Below are 23,773 nucleotides of genomic sequence, written 5' to 3'. Positions count from 1 at the left end.
AAGTAAGGAGTTAGTAGTTAACTAATAGTTGATTGCTTGTCAGCACAATGTTTAGTTAGCTGGGTTTATAATGAAGAATACACAAACTGACAAATTGCTTTTAGGAACATCAGATAATTGTGGCCTTCTCTGTTCTGAAACCAACTGAAGACAAGGAATGGGAGTTCAACCAAGAGTTCATTTGTCAGATTGGCATTGAAAAGGTAGAAAGGTCAGAAGGAGGAAGACTCCATTGACTTCCTCATTTTGGGACCCCTCCCCATGCAAGGGACCATCGACCCATTTCAAGGGTCAAACTACACATGCTTAATAGCTTTTGGAGTGATTAGCATACAAAGCGGGGAATGGGATGTACCAAAATGATGAATATGTATTTGTATTTTGTGTATTCAATACTTGTATGGATAAAAAGACTCTGTAATCACCTGGAAGGTGCGGTGTGGATTTGGGAGCGATCCCACACACAATAAACACACACTTTCTAACTTTAAACTGTTAGAGTTTTTGTCCCTCACAGCTGGATATCAGTACTAGACCAATATCCATATTTTTTCAATAAATCAGCTGCTGGGACAGCTTGTCTCTGCCCTGCCACCCCCTGCCCTGGGCAGCGGGCACGCCTTCTGTCCCCCTGCCTGCCTTCCACTCCAGCAGCTATTCTGTACATTCCTCACTGTGCATTAGCCTATTGGTTTATTTACTAGAAGTCAAGGATACGTTTACAACATCCCTCTCTATGAAGCATTCTTTAAGAGAGCTTCCATACTAATTAAGTTAAATGCGATAATGACACCCTGTTGATGGAGCTGAAGCTAATGATAATGATGCCATACATTTAGTTGCAAGCACCTACTCAGTTAAATGAATGGGGCTATTGTTTTAACAGCACTACTTCCCACAGCCTGGGAGACCACAGGAGAGAAAACAAAATATGTTACAACGCAATTGCTTTGCAGGGCAATAAATAGGTTTGAAATGGACCATTTTGGCTTCGATGAACATGTGTCCAATCAATCACCCTGTCCTGGTATACAGAGATATGTACTAGTGGAAATATGATGATTTCTAAAATTGGAATAATGAAAAATTGATGCCTTTTTAATCAAATGAACACACATTTGCTCTGTCCAGAATATATTTATTTGAACTTCAATAGGTACTTGGAAAAAGTCTTTCTTTCAAGAATGTTTGAAAATCAATAATAGTCCCCAGTCTTTGCTGATCAGATATCAGACCTTTTTTCAGACTGTAAATGTGCACTTAGGACTGAGTGCAAAACAATCTGAGTGATATTGCAATTCTTCATTGATTTTACACTCCAAGACATCCCTTCCTTTTTCTCCAAACACTCTCCCTCCAGTACAGTGCAGTTTTGCTGTACTGTACCCAGATATGCCTTTCTGAAAGCATCTTCACATAAGGTTAAAAAAAAAAAAAAAAAAAAAAAAGAGGAGATATTTTTGGTTTGTTGGGTTTCTTTCCTTTCAAATTACAATGTATCTATAGTAATGTTGATCTGAACAAATGATAGGGTTGCTCTTTGTACCTGCAACAGTCAGATGTGTCTCATAACAGCTTTCTTCTTTGCTCTTTCTTCCATGATTAAAGAAATATTAAAAGCATTCATCTTCTCAAAGCTCATTTTCTGGAGCACAGAAACTCACAGTTACACACACTGCTATCCTCAGAAGGCAGCTAGGAGCTGTGGCAGCTACCCCACAGCCACACACCTCCCTCCCTCCTTTTCAGCAAGAAAAGGATGTGAGATGAAGACCACGCACTGTTGTTCACATTTATGTGCAATTAATTTCTGCCCCTAAGATAAACTAATCACTTTTCATTCATTCTTGTAAACTCTCATGCACATCCTTGGCATGACATCCATAAACACTTCCATTAAAATCACCACAATTCAGATGCACAAACTTGAAGCATATCCATAGGTGACTGCAAGATTTTGGCCTGTTTCTGCTGACATTTCATGTCTACTGAACCTCCATGACTTGGCATATTTAGAAAACCTCTGCTGTAGTTAACAGAGTCCATACTCCTATTTTTCCCATCTATTTTTGTTTTTATGTTGGCCCTCAAAGACACGACAGCATTGAGTGTAAATGGCAGCAATATGCTGTGTGTGTGCAGAGCCTAATAGATTCCATCTCAGACTGATATATATGGGAAACTGAACCAATACATTTCTAAACCCATAAGATCTGCAGATATCATCTATAGCCTTGTAAATTACAAACTTTTACTGTTTTATTTTTACAGTTGGTGATTGTAAAATATAAAATTTTGCATTATCACTGTGTAATAGCACAAGCTTTAGAAACATGGTGCTACAGAAGGGAGAATATATTAAAACAGAGTATTCAATGGAGCCTTATAATGCAATTTTAAGCTCTACAACTGACTGTATAATAAAACTGTAAAACCAGATATAAAACAATGTTTGCTAATAACAGAAAAGTGAAAACTTTATTAGATTTCTGGGACATCAGAAACCAGCAAGGAAAAAACAGATGTATAGAGGACATTTAATTAAGGATAAAGACTGTTTGAGTCATGCTGGGGCATCTGGTCACCCTACATTAAACTGAACATGACAGTGAATAATAAAGTGTGTAAGAATGACATTAAAATAACTGAAAGGCAGCTTTGCAAGCTGATACGAGTAAAGAAGTCTTGAGTTAAGGTCCCTGAGCCTCACTTTAAATCACCCTCCTGAACCAGGTTGCAGCCACACTCAGTTGTGGCAAGCACATTTCTCTCCCTCTCAGGATTTTCATAGAGGTGCACAGAGAGAAATGAAAGAGAAAACAATTTATATTTCTGCTCCTTGTTTTTCCCATGTGGAATGTGTTTGGAGAATTGTTTCCCTGGGGTGAGTGCTTGGTTGGATTCTGGTGAGGATTGTTTGAGCCTGATGGCCAATCCAATCCAATCCAATCCAATCCAACCCAACCCAACCCAATCCAATCCAATCCAACCCAACCCAATCCAATCCAATCCAATCCAATCCAATCCAATCCAATCCAATCCAATCCAATCCAACCCAACCCAACCCAATCCAATCCAACCCAACCCAATCCAATCCAATCCAATCCAATCCAATCCAATCCAATCCAATCCAACCCACCTGGGGCTGGACTCTCAGAGAGGGTTACGAGTTGTGGAGGGTTAGATATAGAGTCAGAGAAAGTAGTATGTAGTTTGAGTATCCTCCTTTTATATAGTATATTAATGTATTTTAGCATAGTTATAATAAAGAAATCATTCAGCCTTCTGAATTGAGTCAGACATCCTCATTTCTTCCCATTGAGTTCACCTGCATTTACAATACTCAGTGACACTGAGGCCAGGCCAAGATTGGAGATAAAAATGGCCAGAAAAGACCTCCAAATTTTGCAGAGGCCAGATGGGGCTGCACTGCCCTGTAGAGCTGGTTGAGCCCAGCACACGTCCCAGTAGCTTCTCCTGCTCCTGCTTTTCCAGCATTGCAAGCATGGCACATTCCACCCCTCAGTGTGAGACCCAAAACCTCCTGTCTGATCACAGCCCAGGGCCTGGGATGGCAGCCAGCAGGAACTGGGATTCCAAAAGGTACTCTGTACTTCACTGCAGAGATTTTATTCCAACCAGCATCTTCCACTAACAAGCCCTAGGAGAGGGAGGGAGGGAGGGAGGGAGGGAGGGAGGGAAGGATCTCAGCATGCACAAAGAGCAGAAAACATCAACAAACACACAAAGTACTCTGTCTTTTAGCCAAATTTTCACATATTAATCCAGTGCTGAGTCTCGTTATAAAGATTTTTTGACCCCAGAGGTTAATGCCTACCAAACTCATGCCAGGTCAAAGACTCAAAGATACTACATGGCTTAGGATGGTGTGGAAACAGAGTCACAACTTGCATCCCCCAAAGCTGAGCTGGGGCGTCCACAGTGAAAAATGTTCCAGCCACCCATGCTCTGCAGTTTCTGCCACAGCTTGTGCTTTATTGAGCACATCTACACGGCCTCAGCTTTTGTCTCAAACTGACATCTCTCCATCTGAACATCTCTCCTCACAGCATTCTCCTGAGCAGACTTCATGGTGTCCAGAAGGGGTGACCTTGTACTGCTGCTTTAGGATAAAATTCAATTAAAAATTCTGTCAGCCAAGAGAGGCCCACAGAGAGCCAGGCTTCGTTAATCCCCATGCTCTCAGCCCTGTACAGTGCTAAACCAGAAATGTTTTTTTTTCTTCCAATTTCTTTGGTGCATATGCTAATTTTTGCTCTACATTAAAAATTTCACAACCCAGGGTTAGTCCCCCTCCCTCCAGCTCATCAAGAGGACCCTCCTGAAATGTGATGATCTTTTTCCAAATCTACTGGAAAATGTGTTGCAAATTATTTTGGGACACAGGGGAGCCCTACAGCTCTGCAGTTTGTACCTTTTAAGGCTAGAGCATCATCTTTTTCAGAGCAAAATTGGAAATGAGAGCCAAAGTCATTCCAGTCATGCCCACCCCCCCAAGTAGTTTTTATTTTTGCCTGGAATCAGGTTCAAGATCAAAATATCATTCTGTTGCTGGGCCAGGGAGGAATTACACCTCTTGTTTAACCCCACCTTCATTGAAGAACTAGAATCGAAGAAGAAAAACAAAAAGCAGGAAAATTGAGCAACAGTTGGTCTGTGCAACCCAAATTTGCTTCCTTTCTCAGCAATACATGTGGGAATTTGCTTTCTGTTTTCAGAGTGTGGCTTGACCATACTTTCTCTGCAACAGCATTCAGTTTCTTACATTTGGACTTGTCTCCAACATCTGGAGCTGTATGTGCAAAATTTGGTACCATGTGGCCTTTAGAAAAACATTTCCTCACATGCACACATGGGCAGCTCCTTCCTCTACTGCTCCCCCATCACTAATCTGTTCTGAAAGATTGGTCCTCAAACTTTTTTTTTCCTCTTTTAAATATGCCATGCACGAGGCAGATGAATAAAACACCAGCAGAATTTGAGTAAAGAGACAGAGGCAACAGCATGAAGTGTTCTGAAGAGATAGGAGATCAAAAAAGGTTTCGTTCCCGCATGCCTTAAAGGTCTATTCACATCTACAATGGGCTCATCATATCTGGAATTACTTTGCACAGGGCTCAGTGTGTGTGTGTGCTTTTATCAGCTGCCTTCCAAAAGTGCATCCTGCAGGAAGGACAGCAGAGCTGGGCACCCAGAGCTGGCTGCTGCTGCTGCTGGGAGCAGAAAGTCCTGCCTTGCTGGCAGCCAGCTCTCAAAAACTCACCTGAGAGGTTTTGGAAACAAACACTCTTGAGATTAAATGTACACACACACACACACACATATATATATATATATGTATCTATGGACTAAGATAACCCTGGGATGGTCACAATAGCTATTTTCATCCCAGTGCCCTGAGCCCTGTGTTATCATTACCCCAACCATGGTATTTTCCTTTTCCTCATGGGAGCTCTCTCTAGTCAGGGGTCTTCCAGCAGGGACAGAAAAGAGAAAAACTCATGGAAATGCAGCAATCATCCTGAACAGGGAGAGTTTTTTCCTCCCTCCTCTCTGTTAGCAGTGGTACTTCAGGGCATGTTGAAAGAGCTCAATAAAAGCTGTCTCAAAATGTCCTTTCCAAAGTGCCCTCTAAATGAGAGGGTGAAATGAGAAATTTAAAGAAAAAAAAGTATAGAAAATACAGTTTCAAATATCTGCTCTCTTTCCTTGAGAGCATCTCTCTTATTTTCTGGCCATCCCATCCTCTTAGGGCCCCTTCCTTTGGAAAAAAACATGTCTCATAAGATGCTGCATCCCAGGCAGTCTTAAATATATTACATTTTCAAGGAAGTGTCAGTGGGTTTAGGGAGGTCTGGCTTGTGATACTTTAGTATCTCTCTTTAACAATATCGCCCAAAACCACAATGCTGATGTCAGTATTTCACATGTATTCATGAGAGAAATAAAAGCAAGAAACAATAACTGTTTTATCTTCAAAAATGGGAAAAGCTACAGGAATATTGGAGTTTAAACAAGTATTGCAGACATCAAAATCTATGCTAAACAAAAGACTTGGTTTTGGTTGGTACAAAAGGCACCAAAAAGGCTGGTACAAGAAATGGTCAGCATTGACATCACTTAGCATTAACTCTTCCACCACATAACACCCAAACAGCATTTAAATATCAAGGGGAAAACTACATTTAACTGAACTGGAAGATGCAAATGGTCTTACAGTGGGAGCAAACCCACCACTCCTCTTTTCTCCCTACATATGTGGACTTTTTTATTTTAGCCTGGAAAGCTGGAATGTAAGATTTGAAGTGGCTGCTTTAATCCCTGCTCTCCTGCAGCCCTGGTCTCTTCTCAGCTGTTTGACTCCTCTGGCTTTGGTGTGGCTGCATCAGAGCACCTGGGGAGTTTAATTTGGCTGCCAGTCCTCCAGACTGAGCCACACTCCTCAGCTGTGTCAGCTCTGCAGGACTGATGGGAAATAAAAAGTAGTAAGAACTTATTTTTGTGACTGAAGTCAGCAGATACGACTCTGCACAGAGGCAGCAGATGTGTTGAGTAAGAGCATTTTTAAATGGTGACTTCTCAAAGTGAGATTTTAGTGTAAGTTATACAGCACACCAGTTTTGTGATCTCTCAGCCCTGAGACTGCCCCCGTAATATTAATTGTATACTTTCCAAAGTGCTACCCTAAACACTTTTCTCAGCGCTAGCAAAAGTAGTAAGAAATGGCTGGTACCTTCCAGTAAATATAAATTTCCTCTTACTTCTCAGGTAATCTAATCCATACAGATGCATTTCAAGGTCTGTCAAAGTTATTCAGGCTCATTCCACAGCAGCCCGAGCACCCTCTGCCCTGGAGTTTTACCAAGATATACTACAGAAAAAAATCCAAGAGTAGGTGAATTGGTAATATGAGCTATTTCTGGATAAAACTGTGATATTTATTAGGCAAATAAACCAACAAATGAAAAACAGAAAGAAGATGCCAAACACAAAAATGACACTCCTGTCACTGTGAGAAACATTGAGAATTGCTCGACCCGAATAAAGCACAAGATTTAATAAACTGTTCTTGCAGACATGGTTATGAGTAAGTTTTAGCAGCAATAGGTTTTACTGCTATTTGGGCTTAGGACCAAAAGCACTGATGAAGCTCAATGGCCAACATTATTCAGGGGAGAGCTAAATAAAAGTCATTGTAGCAGAACTCCATGGCATACAAATACCCAAGCATGAATAACATGATGCTGCCTCACGCTGCTCCTTTTGTGTGCCTGCATCAACAGTGGGAGTGCCAGCAGATGCTACCCCAAATACACCACTAATTTTGCAACCCAGGAAACCCAACCACAGGGCAAGGGGCTTAGAAATTTGAACAAGCTGATCCCAGTGCACAAGCAAGGCCCCTGTGGTGTGCAGAGAATGGTGCTTAATCTTTTCCTATAAGGATTCTATCCTTCATCTCATGACATCTAACCTCAGGGCCCTGTGAGGCTCAGTGATGCAATGAAGAGCCTTGCATATAAAATTTGAGCACCACTATCCCTAACATGCAAACCTCTCCTGAGTTCAATGTTTTCATGCTTTCAGGAGCAGCTCCCTAACCCTGACACAGATCTCCCCAGCAGCAGAGCAGCACCGGCCCTGCCCTGTCCCCCAGCTGGGGAGGCTTGGCCCCCCACTCTGCCCCCACAAATGGCATGGGGTCTGAGAACCAAGAGAGTAAAAGCAAGAAAACTCAGGAGTTAAGATAAAATGTCACAGCGTAGGAATCCTGGGAGGTGCCAGGATGCAGGATGCTCCTGCTGGAGGCATTCCAGCTTCCCAGTGCCCCGTCACAGGGCAGTGAGAGCCACCAAGGGAAAAAGTGCTCCATGGAGGATCAAAGCCTGCCAGAGGTTAGGGACTTGCATAGATAATCAGTGATGTGGTCCCAAGCAGCTGCCATCCCCCTGAGACCACAAACAGGCAGCAAAAGGGCTCATTACTCCCCAGGCATTCACCACCTTTGTCTAACAGAACAGCCCAGAGCACTGCACAGACTCTTATTTACTCCTATGAGAAGTAATTTGATAAATCAGCCCTATCTTTACTCAAGTGGCTTTCAAATTACATGGCTAGCCTGGGCTAGTCCCAGGAATGGAGAAATCACCCCAGCCTATGCAGGAACCTCAAAAAGAGAAGAAAAAAAAACAGTAGGTTTAACAAACACTAAGATGGAATTTAAAATCCTGGTCATCCTTTATCACCTGAGACTGTAGACCAGGATTACAAGTAAATTTTATTTTCCTGTAATAAAACATTCCTCTTTACAACAGGAACATCAAGCTGACATTTAAAATACACCATTTGAGTGGAATTACCCCAAGAGTGAACTCTGCAAAGTAACTGCATCACTGCACACGGCTGACAGCAATTATTAATAGGACTGCTCTTCCTTTGATAGGCATGCATTACAGGTGGCTGAATAATGGAAACATTTGTGAACAATTGTTTGGTGGCGGGAAGAAAACCCTCTGCCAAAATTTTAATGCTTAAACACGACGCAATGAAGCAGCTCCAAAAAGCAAAAGCAGGATGGTTTTCATGCCACCCGCTGAGCTCTGCAGGAGCACACACAGCAGTGCTCTTTAGAGGGTCAAGGGTGGATGAGCCAAAGGCAGCCAGACTCCCAAACCACCCTCCCTAAGCCACACGAGCTAGTGGGGAATCATTTTCATTTGGATTCAGTCAGGAGCATCTATTGATGCATCTCTACTGCAGAGAGGGGAGAATGGAGCCCTGACCTGGCAGGAAGCTCTGCAGCCACCTAAGTACCCCACACAGTGCTGGAACCCACAGCTGGTGAAAACAGGAGGGAGAAGTCTCCTTAGCTCTTCCAGTAAATCTGAATCAGGGTTATGTCTGTAATAGCAAAGGGATTCACAGACTAAATCAGGCAGGATCTCTAAATCCAGGAATTAAATAAAAATGTCAGCATAAAACAGCAATGGCCACATTTCCATCCCAAAATCAGAAAATCAGATTTGGGCTTGCCAAGGGAGGCAAAGGAATTATCCTTTTTTACAAAGAAGGTCTCAGGAGGGCAGGAGGAAAAATCATCCTTCATTAAAAGAAATGCTAAGAAAATAATGCAATGGCAATATAACACACCAAACTTAAAACCCATTCTCTTCAACCAAACAGGGACATCCACACGCAGCCCATGCTGGGCTCAGAGAGCAATACCTCAGAAATAAGAGTTTCCCTGTCAGGCTCACACATTTCACTCAATCTCGGGCACTTGAAGCTGCTCCTCACCCCAGGCACGGCGCAGCTGAGCCTGTCCCATCACCTGGCCTGGCTCACACCTACCTCAGAGCCACGGGCTCACCACAGCCCCTGGCCAGCTTGCAGGCAGGCAAAGTTTTATAAAACCTATGAGGTCAAACACTTACAGCATTTCATAAAATCAAAAAAATGTTTTTATTGGAAGGGACCTTTAAATCATCTAGCTTCAGCCCTGCTGCCTTGGACAGGGACACTTTCCACTAGACCAGGGTTCTCAGAGCAATTGCTACTGACTGGCCTTTGCAGCATCCTTTAAAGAAATGCATACTTTAAATGTAGGATCAAATGTTTTTGTAACCTCATTTTTAGAAAATGAATGTCACCAGTTTTCAGTAAAAAAGCCTCCAAGCATTTCTACTTAATGTTTTAAAGAGGGGGAAATGAGTAAATGCAGTTGGCTATCTGTAGGAATAAATAATCAAAGAGTGTGAACTGTAAATTGTCCAAAACCAAAATACATCCTTCAGCCAGCCTTATAATTGATGTCAGCTATTTCAGAGCAGCAAATAGCAAAGGTTTACCACTTTTCTCTCACATTAAGGTTTTGGCATTTCAGATCTATATTGGCTTTATGATCTTAAAGAGCCAGTGCTATCTGACTTTGACTTGAAACATAAATTTTAAAGAATTTAGAGATTTTAGAGGAGCTAAGATTTTAGAAATAAACCTTACTAGAGTTAATTAAAATAATAATAATAAATGAGTCGGCCTAGATGAAGTAAGGAGTTAGTAGTTAACTAATAATGGATTGCTTACCAGCACAATGTTTAGTTAGCTGGGTTTATAATGAAGAATACACACACTGACAAATTGCTTTTAGGAACATCAGACAATTGTGGCCTCCTCTGTTTTGAAACCAATTGAAGACAAGGAATGGGAGTTCTACCAAGAATTCATTTGTCATATTGGCATTGAAAAGGTAGAAAGGTCAGAAGGAGGAAGACTTCATTGACTTCCTCATTTTGGGACCCCTCCCCATGGAAGGGACCCTGACCCATTTCAAGGAACAAACCACGCATGCTTAATAGCTTTTGGAGTAATTAGCCTATGAAGCGGGGAATGGGATGTACCAAAATGATGAATATAGATTTGTATTTTGGGTATTCAATACTTATATGGATAAAAGGACTCTGTAATCACCTGGAAGGTGCGGTGTGGATTTGGGAGCCATCCCACACACAATAAACACAATAAACACACACTTTGGGACTTTAAACTGTTAGAGAGTTTTTGTCCGTCACAGTTGGCTATTGGTACTAGATCAATATCCATATTTCTTTAATAAATCAGACTAATAGGGCAAGAATTATTCCAGGGTTTTGCTAGTCCACTGACATGAGAAAGAGGGGAAGATGACAAGCAGGGAATAACAGGAGTCCCTCCAGCTCAGCTGAGTGAAGCAGCTTTGGGCAGCCTCTCCCAGGCTACAGACAAAGGGAAAAAAGGTGTTGCATCTCTCTGTTGTTGCTAAAGGGTGATGTAGATGTAGAAATACACAGATAAGGGCACTGCCAAAGCCTGCTGTAGGATCCCAGAATGTTGCCATGCCAAATGCCAAATTTTTTATTACAGCAAAATTTCCAGCTGCCTCACTTGAAAATGAATTGTTTCTTGTCACTAAGGCAAAGCTGTCACATGCCAAAGTATAAAAAAAAAAAAAAATAAAAAGTCCAAATAAAATCTGTTGCCTCTCATTAGATCAAAGGTTGGCAGAAGAAATAAACCACCACACAAAATGACATTTATTCAGAAGAGCAATTGCCTACAGAGTCATTTGTCACTTTTAATAATACTACAGTTGTAAAATGATGATACCAAAATCAAGTTACCCTAATGGTAATAAAATATTTGTAAACTAAACTTGTTCATTTTGACTATAAAAAAGACATTGAAATAATTCAACTGCAGAGAATAAAATTTAAATGTGTCTGTAATTACATAGATTTTCAGCATCTTCTTCTTTATGAAAATAACTAACTGCTGATGACTCCCACATTTCTGGCACCTTACTCCGCAAAACAAAAGATTAGAAATATGTACCAGATGTACAGAAAAGGGGCCTGCAGCATGTGAGGCACACATTTCTTCCCATTTCTCCTTCTTATTAGTAGCATGCCAAGTGTCATATCTCATTAACCAAGTGAGCCTGTATGCCAGAGAAACTTCACTGAGTCAAGAGAAGGGATAGAGCACTATTAATGAAGTCACTGGATCTCAGAATCCTCCTCATCACCATCAAGGAAAACACTGGGAGATTCTTGGCAATTTTGATAAACAAGTAGGCTGTCAAAATGCATATTGTTGTGACCTGACATGGCTTTTTTATTCTAGATGACCTGCCTCTACAGGTTTGATGAATTAAAGGTAAGGATTGCAAGAAATTCAGCACTTTTCTCTAACCCCTCAAGTTTCTTTGAATTCTCTTTTGATCTAATTTCTAATGATTTCCCTGGAACATTTCACATTAAACAAGTTCTAGGGCTGTCAGCTGTAAAACGTGCTGGTCCCAAAGGAAAGAGGGCAGGGAACTGAGGAGCATCATCATATCCTTGGTGTGTCCTAGACTACATTCCAGGATCCCTTGTGCTGCTGTTTAAAGTTTTAGTTTATTTCAAATTGGAGCCATGTGAGTTTCTTAATTACGTCTGGATTTTAGGAAAGTCAATTTTTTTTAATCTCAGAGTAGTGTGAGTGAATCTCACATCACCATTTTGAACATGCCTTCCACTCAGGTTGGATCTAAATTGTGCCAAAATCAATGAGACTAGTACTTCACCTCAGACCCACCACATGTGATAAACAAAAATGGATTTTGAAACTGGATGACCTGCCTGATTGCACAGGAAATTTTTCAGGTTTTGAAATGGCTTTGGCTGCAGGGACTTGTTTGTCCTGTGTTAGAAGCTCACAGAGAAAACCTGGACCTTAGGGAAAATGGCAAGAAACCAAAAACTGAAGCCAATATAAAAAGGCATGCCAAAATTCTTGCCAGCAAGGTTTTTATAGCTGCATTTAAAAGCATTCCCCACTGTTTGTTTAGGTTTGTAGTTTGGGGTTTTTTTTAATTAAAAAGCTGCCATCAGCACTATGCAATGCTCCTGTCATTGAGGGAACCCATAACAGCAGCTTCTGAGAACTTCAGAAGCCCACATCTGCAAGTCCACCATGTTCTTCGAAGAAAAACTCTAAAGCCAAACTATCAGTAACTGTGTCAGTGAAAACCATATCAATAACCTGAATAACTAATGTTAATATTGATGTAGCCAGCAAGGATGCTTAGCAAAAAAGAACAATGGTCCGCAGGTTCCTTTCCTACGCCAGAATGAGTTTTCAAAAAGCAAATATTTTATCTCCTATGCTGTTATTTATGGAATTACAGGGGGCTTTGACTCAATACTGTTTCTATATGGATGTTTCTTGTAATTCTATATATATATATATGTTTGTATATGAAGTTTATCACAGACTTAAAGGATGAGTCACGTGCTTTGAACACAAGGGAGCTCGAGTATCCTAGGACAGGTTTGCTGTGTGGATCTTAGCACAGCACACAGGGTGCTCTTGTGCTGCAGCCAGGGGCATAATTTCAGAACATATAGGCAAGCTGGAATCAGCTTTAAGCCAGTGGAAATAGACACTAGTAAAGGTACAGTCTCAGCTGGGGCTGTGCACAGTTGGGCCACACTGGGCTTTGCCAGCAGTGCTGGACCAGGAATTCTGGAGCTCTTGGCTCTTCCTCTGGTGCTCTGAGTCCAAGGACACTTGCTAGGCAGGAAGGGGTCTGATTGAATTAAGAAATCCGATATTTCCACTAAAACCCAAGTGGCACCACACACACAAAAAATTTCCTCTCATTGATGAACTCTCTGGAGAAAGCCCCTTGAATGATCTGAGGTCTGTACCTGTACCCAGGGTCACACTGTACCCCCACCTCCCTCTGGTAAAGGCAACCTGTGCCAGCTCAGTCCTTCCTTTCCCCTCTCTGGAGCCATTCATGCAGCCTGGCTCGTGCAAGCCCAGCGGGGCTCATTAGCCTGTGCTTTATTGCCATGCTCCTGAGAAGCAGATCCAGCCCAGAAACTGCATGCCACTCTCCAAAGGCACAGCAGAGACTTCAGAAAACCTTGCCTGATCGGAGCTGCTCCAGGGAAAGCTCGCCCGAGTGTCTATTGGCTACGTGCTGAACTAGAACAAGAAATTATCTGGGAGCAAAGTGTAGTGGTATCACCTCCACCTTCCTTTGGAGCCTGCTCACACCCAGCCAGGTTTAATAAACCTGGTTTCTGAAACCAGGCTTATTAACCAGACTTCTGGTTTCAGTCCTCTTCAGAGGACTTTGGGAAATCCCTGCTGTGCTACAGCATGACAGCAGTGGAGCCAGCTGTGGTGCAGCTGTGGCCAGCTTAGATGCCTTTCATCCTAAGGGTAGACAGGCCCATTGAAGAAGCCTTTGGATTTAGACACTGTGCTGGCACACAGCCCTCAAAACAGAGCTCTCTGCAGGTGCAAACACCCTGCCAACATCTGCCAGCTGCAGGAGGCAGGACAGAGTAACCAAGCATGGCATCTGATTCAGTTAAATGTTATTTTACCAATTACAACTTGCTGGTTGTACACCTTCTTAAAATATCATCATGCAGCATCTAAAAGATATGTGACTCTAACTGGCTTTGGTTGGTTTGAGGCTATATTTTTCTGCTGCAACTGAAGATAATCACAGTAATCTCTGGAGTGAAAATGGTGTTATTGCGGCTCAATCAACTCATACCCTAATTCACCTGAAAAATTAAATTCCTTCATTTTACTAAAAAAAAAAAATCAAATAAACCTCCACACTCTGAAATAAAATCTAAGTGAATTTTCAAGTCATGTACAAATTCACAATCCACCCAACCAGTCATACCCAAAGCTAACATACAATCAGTCTCTCAGAAACACTAATGAGATTTCACACCCTGTTTAATTTCCATGTGCAAAACCTAGTATGCATTTCTGTCCTCAAATCTTCCAAGTGTCCCAAGTGTCAGGGAAAATTGAGTCCATGATATGCTAAACATAATTTTCAGTCTTTGAGAAAACAATTCATGAATCCAAGATCCTAACACTCACCAAATATACTAGGTGCCAATGCAATTACTCAGCTCTGACCATTCACTGTAGCCTTAGGAACAGGCTCAATTTTAGTCCAAATCATGACTTTGAAGAAGGAAAAATAAACGCTGTCACTAGCTGCAGGAGAAGAAACAATATATTATTGCACAAATCCAATAGATCCTGATTTTGTCATGGGACTGACTGAAGAGATGGAGCTCAGATGGATAAATTGGGCTACAGCCCAACACTTCTCAGCCTGCTGGCCCTCACCCTGCACACACTGCTGCCAGGCCACCCTGGGCTGGTGGAATGATACCCATTCCTTTCAGAGGCATTGGCTCAGCCACTGCGTTTCCCAGAGCCGATGTGGGAGGGCCACTGAATCAGAATGTGCCAGAGAAGTGTCTGGCATACACCAAGAAATAAAATATCTGCAGCCCAGAACTGAATTATAGGCTGAGAGATTAATTTTGAAAAATGCATTTTTAAAGATGATGCATATGTTCTTTTTTATATATGTATATATCAGACACTGCTACATATGAAGCTGGCTGTCACTATCTTAGGATGAAGGACAACTAAAATGTGTGGTTTGTTTTCCTTTTCTAAGAGCCAGAGGACCTTATGTTTCATGTTCATCACTTTGCCTCTTTCCAGTCCTTAAAATAGGACACAGATAAGAGGAGACTGAAGGAAGTGTTTCACACAGCCTTGTTTCCAGCTACAACTTAAATTATTTTTGCACATGATTGGAATAATTTTCTGTTTATTTAACTTTGCAAATGTCTTGTAACACTGACTGTTTTTCTCTGCTGGGCTGCTGCTTTCAGTGCCTCAAGCAGTTTCCCTCTGTACAATCACAGAAAGTGATGTGATCTTCTGGACTTTTAGCCACTGATTTGTCAAAAGAGAACTGCAGGACACACTTCTCAGCCTGCAAATCCTCTCTCCATCAGCCCAGCACTATCAATGCCCAGTGGGGCTTGCTCCAAGCAGCTCCCACACAGTGCCCAGGGAGCCACTGAAAGGAGTGGGAGCTCTCATTGTTGTCCTAACAGTGGGCTTGGCCACAAAAGAGCAGCTCCTCCTCAGCAGTCTGCCAAATATGAGCACGGGCTCAGAGGTTTTTGCTTTTTCCCTCTCCATAGGCTGGACTCTGAGACTTATCACATCCCTGCCTGTGCTGCTCAAAGAACGTGTGCTTTAAATTGCACTTTTGGTAACCATGGTGAAATGCATGGTCCCATTTCTTATGAATAAAGACTTTCCCAAATATCTCCTAATGTGACTGCCCATGAGCAAAAACTTATTCTTCGACATCCTTTCCTCCCTGCTCTCAGCTCTGATGAATACAAAAGATGCATCAATTTTTTTTCCACATTTCCAGTGTTACTCACAGGGGCGTGATGTATAAAACTGCAGTCAGTGCAAGGAGGTCAGCCCATACAAAGCATTCACATATTCCTGGCTAAAATAGCTGTGTTTTTTGCTCTGAACATGGTCACTCTCAGGAATTTAGATTTTTCTGAACATCTTAGTGTTCATTATAATTCTCAAATGTAGGATTTGCTCTTGCAATTTCCATGCACAGGTCAAGCAGTCATCTCTAACAGTTTCACCACCAATTTCTTACAGACACTCAGTGATTCACTTTTAATTCTCCCTCATTTGCCCTATTAGCATTCTGTTAATTAAACACAGAAAGTGCCTTTACTTTCCTCGGAAAAACACATTCCTGCTTAACCCTTGATTTATAGATGTACCTCTGCAGGCTGTTTCAACGAGATTAGAGTTTGCACAAGGTTTTTGTTCTTGGTTTGTAGACATTATGCTGAGGAAATCTTGCAGTACAACATCAGACTCGCTGTCTGGCGTTTAGACTGGAATTTTGCCTGGCGTAGTTTGACTGCTGAGATAATTAATAGTCTTTAGTAACCATGATTCCCTGCCTGTGAACTTCAAAGACAGCAGCAGTTTAATATTCTTCCTTTGACTTTAAATAGCAGACAGTTATTACAGTATTACATGATTTGGAAGTGAGGGACTGCACAGGAACTACTAATTGAAGTTGGCTAGAGGGCTTCACCAAATCTACCTTGAGTCAAGCTGTGTATGGGGAAAGGATTATATGATTTTTCTAATTCTCTCTCCATTTCCAGCTGAACTCTGTCAAACTCAAATTATTGTATTATCCAGCTTATATTTCAACACATTAGTGTGTGCCTGTCCCAGAACCACCCAGTGGGACTTCCAGCTGTGGGCTCTGTCTTCTACAAGGCTTGCACAGCTCTGTTCTCACCTCCTGCTCAGCCTGTGGCAACATCAGGATTTGTGCCTGTGTGTAAGCACAAAAGCTGTGTATTTCAAGTCCCTTCACAGGTCTTCAAACACCCTGAGAGATATCTCCACATATTTCTTTTCTGTTCTCCTGCCTCTTCATTTCTGTGCCACGTCTTAAACAAGCACAAACCAGATGTGTAATAACATGAGACACAGCAATCAGAGCACCTCTCTATGGCTTCAGAGGTGTGGGTATGAGTCCAAAATGAGCCCATTTTGGCTCTTGGGCCAAAATTTGCTTCTTCTCCACAGAGGAAGCACATGGCTTCCTCCTCCTCCTAGCACAGCTGTCAAAGCAGCCACCCGTGTTGCCCAGGTTGTGTCAGAGCCTGATGGATGAGACTGTGAAGGTCCCAGAGTGTCCTGTGGGTGCAGCTCTGTGTGTACCAGGTTATAATTGCAGAGCCAGAGCCTGGAGCCTCCTGAGCTTCTTGGGAAATACTCCGTAGTTCACAATTTCAACACTACTTATAAAAACCTGGTGCATTTTGAGACCACCACACCACTGTTGTTGAAGGGCGTTCTAGGGGCAAGTATACTGGATATATGTAAATAAATACTGATGAATCCAAAAAGGAATAGAATGGCTTTCTCCAAAATCAAATACATAATTTTACCCTTTCTGTCAAGTTGCCTGATGTGTCTTCAGAATGGCAAGAACCCCAGGTCATAAGTAAAAGCCATTCTCATTTTGTAGACCAGATTTCCCATGTTTAAAGACCTCAGAATGAAATCCCTCCTTTATTTTCTCCTACATCCCAGTGCTGCTTCTTGGCTGCAGGCTGTACCATCTCCACATACTCATTGTCTCCAAGTCTTCTATTGGTTTTTGGTGAACACCCCAGACAGGAACATAAAAACTAACACACTTCATCTGCAGATGGAAAGATTTAAAAACTTGCTAAAAAAGGATGTACAGAATGCTCATAGGAGAAAGGCAGGGAGTTTAGATACCTAGATGACTACAGCCCGATCCATTGAGCTCATCTTCCTCTAAACTGCAGCAGAGTTAACAGAAGCTCTGTGAGCACAGCTATGCCTGTGTGGAGACACTTTCCCTAAGCTCCCCTGTGCCCCTACAGAAAGGAGGAGTTTCTTCCAGCAGAAATCCCAGACAAAATGCTGCCTGATTTACAGGAGGTTCATGCATACACCTCTGTGATACCTGAGCTAAGATCACGAGCCCTTCTTGCCCACTATTAGACTTAAACAAAATATATTTAATTTTTCACCAGGGACTCATGAAGACAAGACGCTGCAGGACAGAGATTTCATGGCAGTGTTTCTTCCAAGCCTGGGCACAGCACTGCAGGAGCTGGACCAAGCCACACTGCAGCCACTGCCTCAGCCAGAGCCAGGACACAGCCACAGCCACGGGAGTGCCACCCCATCCTCACCTCTGCTTTGCCTTTGCTGACCTCTGCACAGCACTACCTGCCCTTCCTTTCTTCTGCATTTCTGAGCATTCCTAGAGCAAGGAAAAGCCCTTTTTGGAAAAAGACCCACTGAGCAAAAAACAGCACAACGAACAAACAAAAAAGAGCAGGTGGCTAAGGAGGTATATGGTTAATTACTAGGCATATAGCTATCTAGCAGTGCAAACTGTATAAAACTCTCTACATGTACAGCTGATGAAACCAGAAAACATCTGCACATGTGCATCTGGTGACCAGAAATGGCCAAGTAACCTTTTGCCAGAAAATCTCAATGTAGGTAGAGTTTTAGCATAAAATCACATCTATATAAATACATTCAATGCCAACTCCCATTTTATTCAGCAAAGACTATTGCACTTATATAGCTGCTCCATACCTATTCTTCTGATCTATGTACATTTATACTTCAAACATGAGAATTTAGCTGAAGCTTACAGTTAGCTAGGCACCAGTTCATAAAGCTTTTCATCCAACTAAAGAAGAAGAATAGCACTACTAGGTGACCAGGAAGAAAAACATGACAGTGTTTGATTTACAGCATATCCAATATCTGCAGTCTTTTAAACAAATTATTCCCAGCACGCTTATAAATAAATAAGGCACAAATATCACAATTTATGAAGTATTTTGAAGAAGGGAAAAAAAAAAAAAGCCAGCCTACATTCATTAAAATAGTCTGGCCACATTTAGATTTAAAAAGTAAACATGCATGTTGGAATCCAAGCTGCAGAATTTCCTTTTCTTACACTTTTCATAAGACTCAGAACACAAGTTTTGCTTACCATTTAACATGTTCCACACAAGCTTCTTCATCTGGAAGGCTGTTGCTGCTTATGTTTCCAGTGCATTTGAGGTAATCCAGAAGTTGTTTTTCTGCGAGATGTTTAATAATAAAAATAAATACCACATTATTACTTCATCTATTTACAGTGAAAACCCAAAGGAAATATTTCAAATGTATCATTTATTGAAGAAAAAATAAAATTAAAATAAGCACATTATGCTCCTGGAAATAAATTTTCAGCTCCTCTTTATTTTTTCTGATGTATTCATCAAAGGCTTATCAAGGGGCTTTGGGATGAGTTATAGGAGTTTTTGCTTTCATACTTTTAAAAGTCAATCTTCTGTGTGTTTGCAATTGATTTAATGTAGCCTTTGGGATTGTTGAAGCAGAATTTTAAATCTCCGGAGAAATCACCGCCACTTAAATAATCTAAATAGCACTAATATGTTTTCTTACTCTTAGCTGCTTTATTAATGTTCATAATAATTCAAATATAATGTGCAAAATATGTATAAATATCTTCTCAGTGTTTGTGGCACTGGATGTTATCTGTAAATAACAGCAAAGGCTGCTAGACTGACTCCAAGAGCAGCCGTGGTCATGGGCAGACGTTTGGTTCAGGAAAAACCAAACAGTAAGAGCCAGGGGGAAAAGGGTTAAGGCTTTCCTCCTAATGTCCAAGTCAGAGTTTGGATGAGTGTTGGAACTCAGAATGTCCCTCAGACATTTTTAGAGGTTCCAGGCCTTGGTCAGAAGCATTTTAGACCCTGGCAGGCAGCTGCAAACAGCTGTTATTTTGGGTTTGAGCCATGGAATGAGTTACCAACTTTGGAGGTGGAACAAGCAGTCACAAAGGGTTAGATAATATAGTAAAAGTAGTTACAAAACAGAGGGGAAATTTTTTTAGTATTGTACAGGGGGGTTTTAGCACCTTTCCAGGGGGGTTTTTACTTTGTACATGGGGGTCAGAAGTTCTAAGATGGAGGAAAGTGGGCTGATCCTGTTCTTCCTCCTTCTTCTTCCTTGCCTCCATGTTCTTGGTGATGTTGGCACTCACAGATTGGTTTAGAGTAAAAAAGCACTATTTAATATAGGTAATAGGCATTGGGGAAAAACTATAAACATGTAATACGTAATATATCATATAAAAGAGAGCAGCAGCCCTGGGTGGGGAGAGAAGGAGAAGACAGCAGACAGAGAGGATGTCAGGGTGTGTGTGTGCCTCTGCCTGAGCTGTGAGCAAACCACAGCAGCCCCAGAAGAAAATCTTTTAGATAACTCGCAATAAACTGCCTTGAGACCCAACAAGAGTCTGAGCAGTTTTCCTTTGGAAGCTCGGGTTGGAGGAGGAATTTTACCACCAGATGAGACCCCAGAGCAAGCCCGGGGTTCTCACAGCTGAGCACTGGGACCTTTTTGTGTTCAGGGCTCACAGGCAGAGCTGGGAACAGCCCCACTGGATTCACCAGAGCCTCTGGAGATCCCACTGAGGTTTCCAAAGGAGCCACCCACGCTCGCTCTGCCAGCACCTAAGGGGTTAAAAGGGACAGTACTGACCCTCCCCGTGGCTTCCAGTGAACAAAAGGGGATCTCTGAATAGCAGCTGAAGATTTCATTTCCAAAGGTATTAGAGAAGTGATAGAGAGGCACTATCTGATACCATTTCCGTGAAAGGACTATGACAGTGCTGTAAAATTATTACAGTTTCAGTGCGTGTGTCCTTTTTTTCCCTCGCAGAAGAATCAAGATGCTTCAAGCTCTTTAAGAAAAGAGACAGTAAAAAGGGAATGACAAAAGCTTGAGCAAAGGGTCAGTGGCAGGTCCCTGGGACTGATTACCTCTTTGAAATCCAGGCAGCAGGGGATGCAAGGTGTCAAAGGCTGCAAAATCACTTCTGCTGAGCATCTAATCACCAATGGGTCTGATCAGTGGAGAACACGGGGTGAGGGACCAGGAGAGATCACCAAGGAAATACAATGAATCACGCTGCTTTATACTGAAGGGGAAAAAAGGGAAAAAAAACCAACAAAATGCAGCCTACAGAAACCGGCAAAAGAGGCAGGCAAAACAAATAATTAATAAAACACCTAGGTGTGAGGGTAAATAAATAAAAAGTGGAACAAATAAGATCTAAACGTTTTTTGCCAAGTCTGTGGGAGCTCATTGACTTTAAAGAATGACTTCTCACAGAAACTCTTTATCCAGAGTAAAGAGCCTGGGGTAGGTAGGAGGGGATAGGTTAGGAGTCACCATCTGACCCCAGGAAAGAAGAAAAAGGCACAGAAAATGTCAATTACAAAATATGGAAATTCTATTTAACGATGGTTACAGGATTAGCTATACTTTTCTAGATAAGCCTGGGTAACAGCAAAGCATCACTTGTATTGTTAAGAGCTGTATTTATCATGACCTCTGGCAAGTTCAGAAAGAAATTCCCATAAAACAGGGTGGATATTTACCTCTGGATTACTCCTACCTTACCAAGTTTCAGGGAATGTACTGGTATCTAGTGGCTAACTGGACATTTATCAACAAAGTATTGAGGCAATACTGTTGTTTCTTCCCAGTTACAAGCTACACATTTGTTTCACAGTGTTTTCACTACTTGTGGGACCACTAAAACAATATATTCAAGATAATGAGGTTTCTAGTGGTTTTGAAATGTTATTTAAATGCTGATTTCAGAAGTACTGTTCATAACCTCTGTTAGGTCTGCCGAGAAAGCACAATTTCCAAGAGGTTTTTATCAGCATAAATCTATGGAGTTTTGTTGAGACATTGCATTCAGAGCAAAATTTTGCCACTCACCTGACTAGATACTTTTTAGCTAAGTCAGTGGTTTGTGAGTAACCTGCAGAACCATAAATTGATAGGCACAGAAAACCATTTCAGTTAAATGTGATCCCTGAATGCCTTTAAAGTTCTTTTTCTCTTATTTTAATGCTGTTCTTTTAGTTTGGAGGAAATTTTATACATCCAGCTTGGTTTTAACCCATCTCAAAAGTACTCTTGCAAATGGAGTTTGCTATTCAGGGAGCCTGCTTTTCCATGATAGCAAGAGGGGATAGATGGATCTTTGCTTTTCTAAAAAGCCAAGGTGTGTAGCTGGGCATGTGGCTGGGCTTCTGAATGACATTTTGTAAGTTATGTTATCTTTCTTTGCTTCAGATTCCCACACATTTGGAAATAAATAGATAAAGCATTTTAAAATTCTCTAATAAAATCCTTGAAACAGGTGGGTCTCATTTTTCTAAGAAGAAACAAAGACCTGAGCATTGGCAATGTGGCCAGAGCAAGGATTGGTAAAGCAGGTCACCCCCTGGCTCTGACCCTGCACAGAATCCTGTGCTAAATCTACAGTCTGCCATGGAAGAAAGACTCTGAATTGCTGAATAATAGAGTTGAGAACTCTCTAGAAGAGACCTCTGGAGCTAGTCTGATCCAACTCCTCCCACACTCAGTTAGGGCCACCTACAGCAGCTGCTCAGGACCATCTTCAGGTAGGATCTGATTATCCCCAAGGAAGGAGACTCCACCACCTCTCTGGGCAACCTGTGCCAAGGCTTGGTTCCCCTCACAGGAAAAATGTGTTTTCTGACATGCAGAGGGAACCTGATGCATTTCCAGTTGTTCCCATCACCTCTGTCCTGCCACTGGGCACCACGGAGAAGATCCTGGTTCTGTCCTTCTTGCACCCTGCCTTCAGGCATCTGTACACATTGATGAGTTCCCCCTTGAGGCTTCTCTCCTCTGAGCTGAACAGTCCCAGCTCTCTCAGCCTTTCTTCATAGGGAAGATGCTCCAGCAGTTTATTTACTTTTGCAGCTCTTGGCTGCCCTTGTTCCAGTAGCTCCATCTCTCTCTTGTGCTGGGGAGCCTAGAACTGGATAGCTGAGAAAAAAAATATAATAATTACAAAAACAAAATAACTTCCCTTAGATTTAGAGACTTCAGGAGTCTACTGGTTAGTTTACCAAGGAAAAAGTTAAGGGAGAAGCTTGATCACAATTTTTAGGGACAAAGACATGGAATACAATGTAAGTTAAGTAATTGTCAGTTCATCAAACAAGAGTGAAACAAGGCCAAATGACCCAATTTGAAAGGGGACAGAAGAGAAATTAAGTGCTGTACAATTAGTTGTTTAACAATGGCAGCAATTATCTGCTGGAAAATTTACCAAGTATTCTGGCTGATTCTCTGTATCTGGTGATTAAATCAAGATCCAAATTTTTTGTCTCCTTTGAAGTCTTGTCCCAGTTCATATAAAAATTCCTCTGGCCTGTGTGATGCAATAAGTCAGACAAAAATTTATCACAACAGTCCCTTCAGGCTCTATCATCTACTGTTTTATATGAGAAGACATTTGCTCTTATAATGATTAGTCAATCAAAATTGCAAAACAACAGAGAATTCCTAAAATTCAGCAGGGTTGAATGCCTTGAGTTAGTCTTTGCCTCAGTCTCAGAACAAAATTCTGAACACAAAACACCACTGAAGTTGTCTCTAAAGCCAGAAACAAGACAGAGAAGAATTTGGTAGTTTAAATACCAGTTTGGAGTACCCAGCCTATCTCAGCTGTGCTCTAATCAGGAGCAGCACCTGTGTGCCAGACACAGGCTGATAAAATCTCCATGCTGCTGATCATCATCAAGTGTGGCAGCCGGATTTGTTCATAAAAAACTGAAGCACATTTAAAAGAAAGCTGTTAAAGGATTCTTTGTCCTAGCAAAACTGCTCAGAGTAAAAAAAGCCTGCATTTACCCTGGAGAGG

At 41.7% G+C, this 23,773-nt stretch overlaps 1 long non-coding RNA gene across 1 annotated transcript in view; it reads right to left on the bottom strand.

Moving 5' to 3' along the window:
* LOC146768561 (uncharacterized) overlaps window positions 1–23,773 on the bottom strand; it is a 48,945-nt gene that overhangs the window by 10,966 nt on the left and 14,206 nt on the right. The window contains exons 2-3 of the long non-coding RNA XR_014954268.1: window positions 20,841–23,281; window positions 19,001–19,091 (exon numbers count right to left, since the gene is read on the bottom strand). This is a non-coding gene — a long non-coding RNA (uncharacterized LOC146768561). The remainder of the gene's footprint in view (window positions 1–19,000; window positions 19,092–20,840; window positions 23,282–23,773) is intronic.

Source organism: Lonchura striata, chromosome 1, assembly GCF_050655825.1.
Source record: "Lonchura striata isolate lonStrDom1 chromosome 1, ASM5065582v1, whole genome shotgun sequence".
Lineage (NCBI taxonomy): Eukaryota > Metazoa > Chordata > Aves > Passeriformes > Estrildidae > Lonchura > Lonchura striata.
Note: the sequence above shows the minus strand (reverse complement) of the source record. Positions and strands in the feature narration are given on the sequence as shown.